The sequence below is a fragment of the Ochotona princeps genome, chromosome 4 (assembly GCF_030435755.1).
Source record: "Ochotona princeps isolate mOchPri1 chromosome 4, mOchPri1.hap1, whole genome shotgun sequence".
Classification (NCBI taxonomy): Eukaryota; Metazoa; Chordata; class Mammalia; order Lagomorpha; family Ochotonidae; genus Ochotona; species Ochotona princeps.
In genome coordinates, this window is record NC_080835.1 from 75397617 (window position 1) to 75411321 (window position 13705).

Below are 13705 nucleotides of genomic sequence, written 5' to 3' on the forward strand. Positions count from 1 at the left end.
TTCACCTCCTTAAGATCTCTGCTCAACTCTGAGAAAAGCCCCCAAGACCTGTCCTTACCTTCCTGTTTGACCTGGAGCCAGGTACTTTCCCTCCTTCAAATCTCAACTTCCAGGCCCGGCGCAATAGTGTAATGGCTAAAGTCCTCGCCTTGCACACCCAGAATCCCATGTGGTCACCGGTTCTAATCCTAGCATCCCTGCTTCCCATCCAGCTCCTTGCTGTGGCCTGGGAAAGCAGTCGAGGATGGCCCAAAGCTTTGGAAGACCCTGCACCCACGTGGGAGACCCAGAAGAGCTCCTGGCTCCTGGCTTCAGATCGGCTCAGCTCCAGCCATTGTGGTCACTTGGGGAGTGAATCATCGGATGGAAGATCTTCTTCCTCTCTGTCTCTCCTCCTCTCTGTATATCCGCCTTTCAATAATAAATAAATAAATCTTTAAATAAGTAAATAAATCAACAAATTTCAGCTTCATTGTGGACAACCTGAAGCTGTCACCCTGATCGTGTTACCAAGCCTGCTCTGCCCTGAAAACTCTCCAAGGCTCTGGATTCTATCAGGCATGTTGAAATGAAATATAAAGAGAAGGGCAGATTTAGAAGGTCTCTCGTCCTACCACAGGTCGAACCACCATCTTCAAGAAGCCAGTTCCACATTGGAGCAGGCAAAATGGAGAAGAAGGAGAGCTAGCTGGACAGGAAATGGGAGATGCTTCTGCCCAGGATGGCTCTGAGGCTCCCAAGAAGGAAAGGAAAGAAATACCCATGCTAGAGCCAAGGCCAGGTTGGAGAGGATGGAGTAGGAGGAAAAGGCATGCTGCTGTGGTTATGAAGGAGTTTAGTGGTGACCCAATGAGTAGGCCTTGCTGTAGCAAGGGGGGGGGGGGGAATTAGATATAGACTGGCCACTTTGAAGCCAGAGCAGAAATACATGTCTTTCTCATAGGATATCATGTCCAAATCCTGAACACCTGATTCAAAGCAGGTTCACATACACAAGGCCACTAATTCCCACCTTGGGGCCTTTGCACCTGCTGTTGTTGCCGCTTCTTCCCCCCTGGAACCCCCTTCCCCAGCACATAGGAGTAGCTCCTAGCTTGCTTCCCCTGATGCTTATCTTCAAACTCTCCATCCAAACAGCACTTCCCCTTTCAGCCCTATCTGGAGCTGACTCCTGCCCTGCAGGCCCTCTGCCCTACTTGATTGTTTTCACAGCACTTGTTGCTACTTGAAATTGTTTCCTTTGTTTATGCGACTGCCTGTCTATTTCCTGGCTGGCCTCCCAGGAGCCTCTTTAGCTGAACCCCTTGTAGCCCCTGTAAGCTTCATGAGGGCAGAGGCCTGGACTCTTCAGGCCTCTTCTTGCCACCCCCAGCACCGAGATAATGCTTTCCGCACAGGAGGTTCATAAAACCTAACTTGTTCAAAAAAGGAAAGAACAGAACAGGAAACACACTTTATCTTTATGCTGTCTTCCTAGGAGAACTTTTTGAACAAATAGGCAGCCTGTTCTAGCGAAGGCAGGCCTAAGCAATAATCAGGCCAGGGACAGGCATCTGTCCTTCCCTGGCCTGGGGGAGAGCAGTGCCAGTGAGCATGGCCGTTAGTCTCGCTGGTGCTGCCATCTGAGTAAACACCTTGTGCATCATGCTGTTCCTGGTCTCCAGTGTGTGCAAGAATACCCGAAATGTGCACAGTGCTGTGCCAGGACTTCTACAGGACCCATGCTACAGATGAGCAAGCTCAGCTCCCACGGCTCTGCGTTTTGACTGAGATCAAGTACAGCTGGGCCTTGCCCAGGATGCAGCTGGCACTCTCAACCTTTGCTTGTGAATACTCTGCAGCTAAATTCATGCAAGCTGAGTCCCCTACACACACACACACACACACACACATACACACACACACACACACACCCCGGGGTGGGGGGTGGTCTCAACACAGGTCCACAACAGACGGAGCCGTTACTATGGAGGGTCTTGGCAAGGCAGCTGGGGGCATCCCTACTTTTCTCACCTGTACCCCAGATATGCACCTCTAGCTCACCAGCCCACCCCTGCTTATTGAAGCTTTTGGCAGATTTTCTGTCCTTTCCTATCATGTCATCTGATACTTGTCTAGAAGTAGCCTTAAAATAACCACAGGGAGAAGTGACTGGAGCAAGGCTTTGACCCACTTTACTACTTTGCTGCTGGTAACCTTGCCCCCAGATGGCCCCAGGAAGTATTTTTCTAAGGGATAGATCTGTCACACTTCTATTTCACATCTTTCATTGGCTTCTCTCATGGCCTGCATTCAGCTCCTTGCATGGCCTTTAAGATCTTTTCGAGTTGGCTGCGTTCTCTTGCCCAGTGAGCCACTTCCCACTCCCTGGCCAGGCTTGCTGCGTTTCACTAGCGTTGGACAGACTGTACCTTCTACTCCAGATACTGCTCTCTCTGTCCAGGTCAAAAGCACTCTGCCTTCAATCTCTGTCTCCCAATTTCCTGGTGCCCAGCACACTGGCTCACTTACAGAAGGTCCATGGAACATTGGAGTGGGTAGACGAGAAGGAGGCGGGACCGCAGAAACACTGGGATTTCCCATAACACCTAACTCCAGAGTTCCTTTAGCAGGTGCCCCCAAAAAGTCTCTGGGGGAGGATGGTGGACACAGCCAGAGACAGGGAGGATGATAAAATACTTTTTTAAAAAGATTTATTTTATTTTTATTTTTATTGGAAAGTCAAATATACAGAGAAAGACCTTCTATCCACTGATTCACTCCCCAAGTAGCCGCAATGGCCAAAGCTGAGCTGATCTGAAGTCAGGAGCCAGGAGCTTCTTCTAGGGTCTCCCACGCAGGTGCAGGGTCTCAAGGCTTTGGGCTGTCCTCGACTGCTTTCCCAGGTCACAAGCAGGGAGCTGGATGGGAAGTGGAGCTGTTGGGAAACAAATCAGCACCCATATGGGACCCTGGTGCATTCAAGGCAAGGATTTAACTAGTAGGCTACTGCACCAGGCCTAGACTTTTATTTTTTTAGAATTATTTATTTATTTTTATTGGAAAAGCATATCAGATATACAAAGAGGAGAGACAGAAAGATCTTCCATCTGCTGATTTACTCCCCAAGTGGCCACGAAGATCATAACTGAGACCATCTGAAGCCATGAACCAGAAGCTTCTTCTGGGTCTCCCATGAGATTGCGCATTCCCAAGGCTTTGGGCCATTCTCCACTGCCCTCCTAGTCCACAAGCAGGGAGCTGGATGGGAAGAGGAGCAGCCAGGACTTGAACCAGCATCCATATGGGATCCTAGCACTTGCAAGGTGAGGATTTAGCCACTGAGTCATCGTGGTGGGCCTGTGGGATGGTAACATTCTCATGCATGTACATGTGTGTTGAGACATAAGTTGTCAAACAGGTGGCTAACCAGAGTGTAAGTTCTCTATCTTTTCAGCTCTATGAGGACTATGGAGTTTTGAAGGCCTGGGAATTCTGCCTCTGGCCGATGCTCTGATGAGCTGCTGTCACTATAGTCTCAGAAACTGGATCAGGTAGGATGTGAACTGAGCTCATGACTACAGACCAAACAAGCAGCCAGATCTTGGAGGTTGGCACTAAGGGCACAGAATTGGAATCCTCATTAGGCAGCTTAGTAGGGCCTCCAGGGCTCCTACCCATTACGCCCCACACAAGACAGAAGCAGAATTTTAACCTCATACTGAACCTGGGCAATACTGCCTTTACAGTCAGGCTAAGTGTGTGAATCAGCCTTTGAAGTAGTTTGCTCATATTTCCCTGTGACAACGTTGCTCCTCGTTATTGGCAATGTCATCAAACCAGCCTCCCAAGTACTGTGGGGCTGCCCAGTCCTGCTAGACCTGGGTAAGAGTCTGCCCTTCAGTGCCAGGCCTCCCACACCCTCCTTGCCAGCGTCCTGTCACTGGTTTGCAGCAGAATTCTCAGCTGCCACTGGCTCTCCTCCTCTCCCCTTGGTGTCTCAGTTGCCACTGATTAGTTTCCCCTCTTCCCCTGCGTTGAACTTTTCTATCTTCTTTGCATGTTCTTGAGAATCAAGCAAAGTCAGGCTGACATTTTGGCCCAGTCTCCCCAGGGAGCTTAGATCTGAGAGCTTTATTCCTGGAAAGAAAGTTTATGGATGGGTTTGGTTTGGCAGAGGTCTTAGAGAAGAAAAGAAGACGGGGTGACTGCTATGATAGTAGCAACGGCGGTTACAATGGAGAACAACTTTAGTGTTTGCTGAGCATCAGCTGCTGAGGAACTGGGCCAAGCGATTAACTTCAGAGTAGTCCCAGAAGACAGGTGCAGTTACTGCCTACCCATTTTAAAGATGGGAATCTGCCATGGCCTGAACGTTTGTGCAATTCACAGGTTGAAGCTCAGTTACCATGGCAATGGTATTAGGAGGTGGTTAGGTCAGGAGATGGAATGATTCCATGAGACGGAGGCTGCTTCCAGCATGGATGGAAATACAGAGAAGGCAATACAGAACCAGGCCTTGGTGCCTCGCCCCACACTGCATCTGCCAAAGCCTTGATCTTGGACTTGTCCGATCCTGAGCTGAGAGACACAAATGGTTATTATTTAGAAATGACCCGCCCTGTGGCATTCTGTCATATCAGCCCAGACAGAGAGAGAAGGCGTGGTATCTATTTCCAAATGAGAGCATTTCAGCTCAGAGAGCTGCATTCCTAGCTCAAGGTCACATCGCTGGTAGACAGAGCCAGCGTCCACATCAGGCTTCCAGGATTCAGCCCTCACTATTCAGTGGTTCTGAGCAAGTCACTCTGTCTCTCCGAGCCTTGGGTAGATTGTGTCTGTTAGAAAAGAGAAAGCAGGTGGGAGAGTTCCTCTTAGTTTATAAGACAGAATGGAGAATGTGGTCCGCTATGTATGGGTTATGAACTATCAAACCTCATGAGATTGGGAATGGCACAGAACAAAACAGGTGGTCCGCTGTGGTAGCCTAGTGGCTAAATCCTCACCTTGTACATGCCAGGATCCCACATGGACACCGGTTCGTGTCCCTGTGGCCCCGCTTCCCACCCAGTTCTCTGCTTGTGGCCTGAGAAAGCAATAGAGAACAGCCCAAACCCTTGGGACCCTGCGCCTGCGTGGGAGACCAAGAAGAAGCTCCTGGCCCCTGGCTTCAGCTCAGCTCAGCATTGCAACCACTTGAGGAGTGAATCGGTGGACAGAAAAGCTTCCTCTTTGTCTCGCCTTCTCTCTGACTTTTCAATAAAAATAAATGTTTTTTTTAAAATCAATATATTTAGAAAAAGAATAAAATAGGACACTTGGGATTTTTTTCACCACTTGTGGATCTCCTTATTGCGATGTGGGTAAGGTCGTATACTGTTTTTTGAGAAATTATCACCCTTTCCACTCCAGGCTTCTTGGAAAGACGGTGGGAGTTTATGTCCTCAAGAGATGATTTTTTAAAAAAAGATTTATTTATTCTTTGTTGGAAAGGCAGAAATACTGAGAGAAGGAGAGACAGAGAGGAAGATCTTCCATCCGATGATTTACTCCCCAAGTGGCCGCAGCGGCTGCAGCTGAGCCAATCTGAAGCCAGGAGCCAGGAGCCTCTTCCAGGTCTCTCATGTAGGTGCAGGGTCCCAAAGTTTTGGGCTGTCCTCGACTGCTTTCCCAGACCACAGGTAGGGAGCTGGGTGGGAACTGGGGCCACTGGGATTAGAACAAGCACCCATACGGGATCCCGGCTGATATGAAGACTTTAACTGCTATGCTATCATGCTGGGCCCCCAAGAGATGATTTTTATTTGAGTTTTTGTATTTTTATTTGGGACTGAAATAGGATCAGTATAGTAGCATTAATCCCATTCTACAGGTGGGAAAACTGACATAACGAGTGCCTGTTGGGGAGCTACTTGGAGCAGGGTCTCTTGCATTTGTGTTTCTGGCAGTGTTTTTTGATTGGCACGGCCAGGTGGGCTGATGCGACAGTACCTAGGTGCTCCTTCAGAGGCCACTCCCAGCTCCCCCTCCCCCAGCCCCTGCCATCCCTGGTAAAGGCACTCAGGACAAGCTGTGGTTAATCGCTTATCATTATTTGGCTTCACTGCTTCCAGATGGCTTGGTCATCTTCCCTTTGTGTTTGGCCTCAGCAAGGTTGTTAGGTGGCTCTGGGGCCCTCTGTTGGTCTCGTGCACTTGGTCTGGAAAGCCTGGGCAGAAGGCAAGGCTCCCACTTTTTGTTTATTTTGTGGGGGGCTTGGATGGGGAGGGAGGTTGAGCTTTGGAATTTTAGTCAGGTAGATCTGAATTCAAGTCCGTCCCTGCCATGTCCTTGCTAAGTGACTTCAGCAAATGGCCTAACTGCTCTGTGAGGTGGGGCTGGCATCATCTTCTACGTGTCGTGCCCTCCAATGCTGGCTTCGGGCTTAATGGGATGTAAATCAAGGTGCTCCGTGCAACGTCTGCAAGACATGTGGCTGGTATTGTTCCAGGTGGCTTCCCCTCCCACTCTTATAGTTGGGCCCATAGAGATCACGCCACGCAGGGCGGCCTTTTGGAGAGGGTACTGTATGCGAAGAGGCACGGTGCAGCCAGGTGAGCCAACAGGCTCCAAGTTCAGTCTGCCAGCCAAGGTCAGGAACCTCCAGAATCGTCCCATAGGACACTCCGACGTCTGCCATGCCCCAGCTGCTGGGATAAGTACAGGGAACCAAGGGAAGCAGCAATAAAATAAAAGGAGGGAAGACAAGCAGGCCTGAGGAAGAGCAGAACAGGTGGAAAAGGAGCCAAACCCTGCCTGCTTCCCCACTGGAAGCAATGAGGATAACACACAGCACCCCCTGCTGACAGGATCAAAGCTTTGCAGTCCTGTATCAAACATCCTGGCCAGAAAGCCAGCTGGGATGTGTGTGTCAGAGGGACAGGGTGCTCACTCCCTCTGACACACACATCCCAAGTCCCTCTGTCAAGCTTTGCAGGCACATGAAACAAATCCCTCTCCCCTCCATTTTCGAGTTAAGAGGGGGAGGCCTTTGAATGCACACAGGTTTAGAAAGTTCTCTCTGGCTTGATCATAAATACTATGGAAGCTAGATTCAAGACATGATTGACAGCAAACACTTTGGTTTGGCAAACATCTATTATGCACCTGCTGTATGCCAAGAACCCGTCCTGCTGTCAAACAGCCTCACAGTTTAGATGTTTCTTTTTAAGTCTTTATTTATATTTTCACATTTGACGGGCTGGGAGACAGGGAAAGATAGAAATCTTTAATCTGCTGGCTCGCTTCCCAGATGGTCACACCACAGGCAGGGTTGGGTCAGGCTGGACCCAAGAGCCTGGAACTCAGTCCAGGTGTCACATGTGCAGGGTGGGGAGGGGGCAGGAACCCAGGTACCTGAGCCATCCCTGCTGCCTCCCAGGTGCTCACTAACATGGCGCTAGATCAGAAGTGAAGGAGCCAGATCTCAAACCGGGCATACCAACTTAGGACATGGACCTCAGGGACTTGTAAACACACCCCACCCACCTCACGGTTTAGAGGGGAAGGGAGGTAGGAATCATGGACCTGTGGACGGGCAAAGCACCACGGCAATCCAGAAGCCAGAACCAAGCAAGGAAGGAGAAGCTAGGAGTTGAACGGGGCTTTCCCACTTCTTGCTGCTAAGGTCAAGTGTCTCCATAGGTAAATCGCTCTTCTTCTTACGGCCAAAAGAGGGAGAAGCTGCTGTTCTCTCACCTTTGCATTGGCTTCGTGGTTCATGGAGATACTAGAGAGAGAGCTGGTCCGCGGGTCCCCTCCAGCTCTCTTTTCTAAGACTCGGTGCCCCTTGCCTTCATGTGTGCACATCTGAGCCAAAGTAAAGGAACTCTTGGCTTCACTCTTCTCCAGCAAAAACAGCAAAGGGTCCAAACAAACCCCTGGAATCCTCCACACCAGCCCCTCCTCTGGGAAAGGATAAATGGCTCTCTTTTCTAGGCTTGCCCCCTCCCCCACGTGCCTGTCCACATGGGCAGGACGCATGCACTGCTTCCCTGCACCCAGCAATATTCGTGGCTGGTGCAGAGGCTCCTGGGTGCAAAGAGGTATTTGCAGTAGCAGCAGCAGCAGCCCAAAATTGGGAGCGTTCGTGGAGCATGCTGTTTTGAAAATCTTTTTAAGCAGAATTGACTTTCAAGTTGCAAAGCTCACTGGCAGCAGGCCGCCCCTGCCCCCTGGCGGTGTCCTCTCTCAGCACAGGTCCCAGTGGGCTGCCTGACCTTCCAGCGCAGCTGCACTGGGGGCCAGACGAGCAGGGCAGGCTGGCATGTGCATGCCCAGGAGTGCGGCTTGCTCCAGGTCCTGCTGACCTCTAGTGGTCACAAGGCAGAACTGATGCACAACACGCGGGGCCGGAGAGGGAAGTGAGGGCTCCTCCCCATGCGCAGATCTCAGCACTAGGCTGCAGCGTTGAAAGTCCACTGGGGGCTTCGAAAACCAGGACTGGTCAGGTTGCACTTCTGGAAACTCCGAAGTAGCCCCAGGGCCCAGCATCCTGTCTGGCCTCGAGCGGGCCTGCGTGAACACAGCCTGAGCGTGGCTGTCCTTGGTCAGGTGCTTAGCAGTAAACTACCCACTTTTCACTATTGAGGAATTCTTCCTGTGGTCTCACCTCAGTCCCTTCCTCCAGAGGAGAAAAACAGATAATCAAGATTGAAACAAAAAGTGCTGTCAGCTGTGGGAGCAGCCACAGGAGTGGTGAGTCCAGCCCAGGGCTGTGTGCCCAGAGCTGCTTGGCATGGGGGGTGGGAGGGGGGGCTGTGGTCTGCAGTCCCAGCACTCCATCAGGCCCTGGATGAAATGGGCTGGAAGGGAGGAAAGCCAGCGCCAGCACAATTAAATTAATTTCCAGCAGCTGCATGGGATTAAAATTACCCACTTCTCTCTGGGCTCTGTGTAATGTTCCAGAATCCTTGCTACACTGTTTCTCACATTCACTCTGGTCGGCTCTGCCCACCCCATACCCTGTATCCGCACTGGCCCTGTGGAGCCTTGGCCCCAGTCTGAACGGCTGACCCACCTCTCCCCACACTTACTGAGGCAGAGGGACAGGTTGACCTCAGGGCCCAGCGTGACCCTCAGCGGTGGGACCGTCTGGCACAGTGTCCTCATGGACATCCCAGAGAAAGTGGGACCTGGTAGCCCTTGTGCCTATGTATAGTGTTTTTAGGACTAAATGAGATAATATGTAGAATATAAATACATTACAGATAGATAGCAGTTAATCAATAAGGTAATAGAACCTGACCCAGGATAGACGATCATGCAGAATATTAATTATAGCCAGAGCTGATGCTCATGTGGATGGTGTTGGAAGCGCTTTCGATATATTGTGTTAAGCCTTGCAGCCAGGTTTTGAGGAGAAACACGAGGTAGAGAGGTGTGGGAAAACTTGAACAAAGACACACTGATCCTGGGTACCAGGCAGTGAAAATGAGTTAAGTCCCAAAAGAACAAAGGGTGTGTCCTTGAACTGCTCGTGGTGACGTGCAACATTTGTTTGTGGCTGTGTGGAGGGCAGCACAGGTGTTGGCACACTGTCATCACACCGGCGCAGGCCTGTATACTTCCTCCGGGAAGCGTCTGCCCCAGGAGGCCACCTCTCTGGAGACACAAGAGCAGAGAAAGTCTGCAGCAACCAGCGGGGGGGAAGCCAGGGACACAGGAGATGGCTGAGGGGTCCGGGCAGCAGGGCTCGCCATCGCCCACACTCTGAAGGTAAGACCGGCTCAGGGGAGCAGGAGCACTCTCTTGGCAGGACCCACCTGTTTCTTTCCAGGAACTCTGGGTGCAGCAGACAGGGTAGGGGCACTCTCCGCAGCTTCCTGTGCTGACTGATGCCAGTGATGGGGCCTGGTTCCTTCTGCACTGTGCCCGTCATTGACTCCTAATGGGATTGGTGTCAAGTTGAGTTCTCCTCCGCACCACCCTATTCCTTTCCTCACTGGTCTGCTGCCAGGAGTTCCTTTCTGCCCCTTTCCCGGCTGAGTGACGCTGACCATATCATATCTAGTCATCTGAGCACAGTGGGGGAAATGAGGGGAAAAGAGAGTAAATGTCAACCTGGCACGACTGCCCTGCCCTCCTGGCTCCATCTCGGGGTTGGAACTGGGACGGAGTGGTGGAGGAGTTGGGTGTGGCCAACTCACTGCTTCCCCCACCCACCCTGCAAATGCCCCAAAGGGATCAAAAAGCAAACATCAAGAAGAGTGGTTCCCAACACAGCTTTCTACTGCGTGGTGCTTACCCTGAACCAGTGACTGTTCCAGGCCCCTTGGGAGCCCAGCGCACTGAGTCCTTGGCATCAGGTACCGTTATTATCGTTATTTCATAGAGAGAGACACTAAGCTTTGGCAAGATACCCAACTAAGCACAGGGGTACACTACGAGGCAAAACCAGAGTTGCTCTGGCTCCAGTCCCCCGCCGCTGCCAGGTTATATTACTTGCCAGCATCCATCCAGGTCTAAGGAAAAAGCAAGCCAAGGAGTTCTTTCTGGAAGCTGCGTGGGAAGACCCTGCATTTGTCAGGAAAGCCATGGCCGCGAATGAGGGCAGCCCCTGATGGCAAGAGGACCTGTTTAATGCTGAGCCTCTCGCACTAAGGGGCCGACGGCCCCATGCCAAGTGCCTGGCACTTTTCCAGTCAGGGGACAGGGAGCAGGACTTTGTGCAGGCCTCTTGAGATGGGCCTTCTGATGTGCTTCTTGCCGTTCCTTCCTAGGGCTCCTCTTCTGGCTTTCACCTCGCTCTTCGCCCACCCTCCTCCTGGGCGGGAGCCCGGCCAGACCTGAACAGTGGAACGCTTCTGCTCAGTACAGCACCACACGGGCACACACACATGTTCTGCCGGCAATACTAGCTGGAGACTGAACAGGGGGAGCACACAGCAGGCAACCTGGGGCAGGGAAAGGCAGCGGGGGTGGTGCTAGACCTCACGACCCGGTGGATCCTGGGAGAATCCCACGTGCAGCTCTTGGCATCAGCAGCACTCAGCCCTGGACTGTGGGTGGTGCCTCTGGTGCTTGGCCTGAGCTTCCAGTCAAGGGGCAAAGAGGAAAGCGAAAACAGCCCCAAAAGAGAGCAGGGAGAAAGATGAGTCAAAGTCGCGGCTGATGCAAATATTGACATAACCATTACGAGGGCGAATAAAACTCCCATTCCTGTTCTGCAAGGGCTCCGTTCTTTGAAGACTTCTGTCTTGAGGAATTTTTTATTTCGCCATCGAAGAAAAATGTTTTCATATTCTCTCCCGCCGCTCAGACCCGGAACCCAGTGAGGCCTGGTGCCCCCGAGAGCCATAATATTATTTGTTAACATTTTTATGATGCCAAATGGTCTGTAGGAGAACGGGCGCCATTCTTTAGCTGGGAAACCATATGGCACGGCGAGTAATAAATAAGGTATTGTGATAGTTAATGAACCTAATTGCCAGCAAAGGCTTAATACAGAGACTGTGCTGCTGAGAATTTAGCACCGCATTAGGGATGCTGCGCGGCTCCCCTGACTTCTGAGGCTTAATTTAAGTTCTATATTGCAAACTCCAGAAAATAATTCCAAACCCTCCTGCTGGAAAAGCAGCCTGCTGGTAGACTGTGATTATACCGAATTACTAAAATCGCAATCAATTTTATACACACAGTTAACCCTTGCCAGGAAGGACTCCCAGAGAGCAGGGTGGAGGGATCAAGATGGTGGCCCTGTCTGCTGGTGGCCCTGCTTGAAGAAGAACATGGGGAGTAAAGCAGAGTGCCCCAGAAGAGGGGCGGAGCTGGGATATGATGGGCAGACAGAGGAAGCAGCCAGTGGTGGATGGGAGTCTGACCTCAGCCAGCATCAGTCAGGCTGCTCTAGGCTCGCAGGGTCCCCTTCATGGTGGGTGGAGGAGACGGAGAGAGGGCTTTCTGTGCTCACCCACCGCTCCCGGCAGCAGGAAGAGGGACTGAGCCACGGCTGCTATTATTCCATAAGTCAAGGTTATTAACTAGAGAAGATCAAATCGTGGCAGTCGAATAACCTTGCACTGTGTAAAATGTAAATGCCGAGCAGCTGCCACTGAACTTTCAGCCGCATTTGGAAGGCTCCCTGGGCGAAAGAAGTGCACTGCGTAACCGGAAGAAGGACTAGAGGGGGGCAAAGTACCTTGTTCCTAGAGGGTGCAACAGCCAGTGCACCCTTAAGCCCTGGTGGAGAGGAATGGGGGATATGCAGGGGTTGGAGGGAGCCTGGGGTGTGTGTGGGGGGGGCGAGGTAGAGCCAGGTGTCCAGGTGTGAGAGGAGAGGGAGCTTCAGGGCTGCTGCTCTCCTGAAATGTGCTCATCCCACTAGGCCACATCCTGCGGCAGTGCCCCAGGCTGCGGCTTGGAGGGCAGGAGCATTTCCTTTCCATGGACGGGTGTTTGGTCTGGTGGTTAAGTCACTACGTAGGTCGCCTGTATCCAGCTTCAGGGTGCCTCGTTTCTGTTTCTGGCTCTGGTTCCAGTTTCTGGGAGCCAGCAGCAATGGCTCAAGTAATTGGATCTTGAACCCCCCACACGAGAGACCTGGACTGAGTTCCCACCTCCCAGCTTCAACCCTGGCCTCGCCCCAGCTGTCATAGGCACTTCGAGAGCAAACTAGTGGATAGATGGAGCTCCCCGCTCCCCACTGCCTCGAAACAGAAGCATTCAAAATATTTTTTAAAAGGAGATTTCCTTTATTTCTCTTCCCTTTGAAAGAGAAGGGATAGCTCCTTTGGTGCTGCACTAAACTTGACTATATTCAGAGAGGGGCTAGTATGGCTGCCTGAGAAGTGGGAGTTGTTGGAAATAAGGGATGTTGGCATAAGTGAAAAAAAAAGATTGAGACCCTGCAAGGGGTGACCCTGTGTGGGTCAGAGCATGTTCAGCCACACCTGGAGAGCAGGGTCAGGTGCAGGATGCTGGAGGGGAGGGGAACTCTACAGAGCCAGTAGTAGGAGCGAAGCCTACTGAGTGATAGTATGAAGAAATATGAACACACAGAAGAGTCTGGCTTGAATGGGGTACTACTGTTTACATGAGATACTCAAAGGAGAGAACCCATATGATCCTAGCAGTCAACCCCTTGTCTGATTGGTAACTTGAACAAGATGGCCATCAGAAGTCTAGAGGACACTGCCTAGGGCAGAAGTACCTGTGTCAGTCCAGCTGGGTGGGCTGTTGGTGTGGGTGACAGTTCCTGCTGGCAGCAGCAATTGCAGGGTGGCAGGATCACCGTAGTCTGCTTGGGGGGAGGTAAGGGGTCAACCTCCTATCAGCTCCACATTGGTACATCCACCTGCAACCGTAGGTCTATCTCAAGGTCATAGTGCTCAGCCTATACTGTGATCCTGAACAAAAGTTGTCAGCCTCCTTGTTCTTTGGTCCCGAACCCAGTAATAGCAAGAGCTGAGACCCCAGAGCTTTGGCCACTCCCTGCCAGTGGACATGGGAGTGTCCCCCAGACCCTTTCTAATCCATGGAGTTTCTGAGTGAATTGGGCATCTTGAGAATTGCACACCCAGGGACCCAACCCCATAAGCTGTAAGCCAGCAGACCCAAGATGTGTGCCTGACCTGTGCAAATGTATGAAGTTCCGCAGGGGCCCCGGATGCCAAGCCAGGTGAATGCTCCTCTGGGGAACTCCACACCTGGCCCTCACTCCCACCTCCCCTGGCAGCTCCAGACTATC

General features: G+C 51.7%; 1 long non-coding RNA gene across 1 annotated transcript; it reads left to right on the forward strand.

Annotated features, from left to right (window-relative positions):
- The first annotated feature begins 6542 nt into the window (after window positions 1-6542).
- LOC131480092 (uncharacterized) lies at window positions 6543-10995 on the forward strand. Its single transcript, XR_009245247.1, has 3 exons — window positions 6543-6847; window positions 8635-8715; window positions 10740-10995. It is a non-coding gene; the product is annotated as an uncharacterized LOC131480092 (long non-coding RNA).
- Window positions 10996-13705: the final 2710 nt, after the last annotated feature.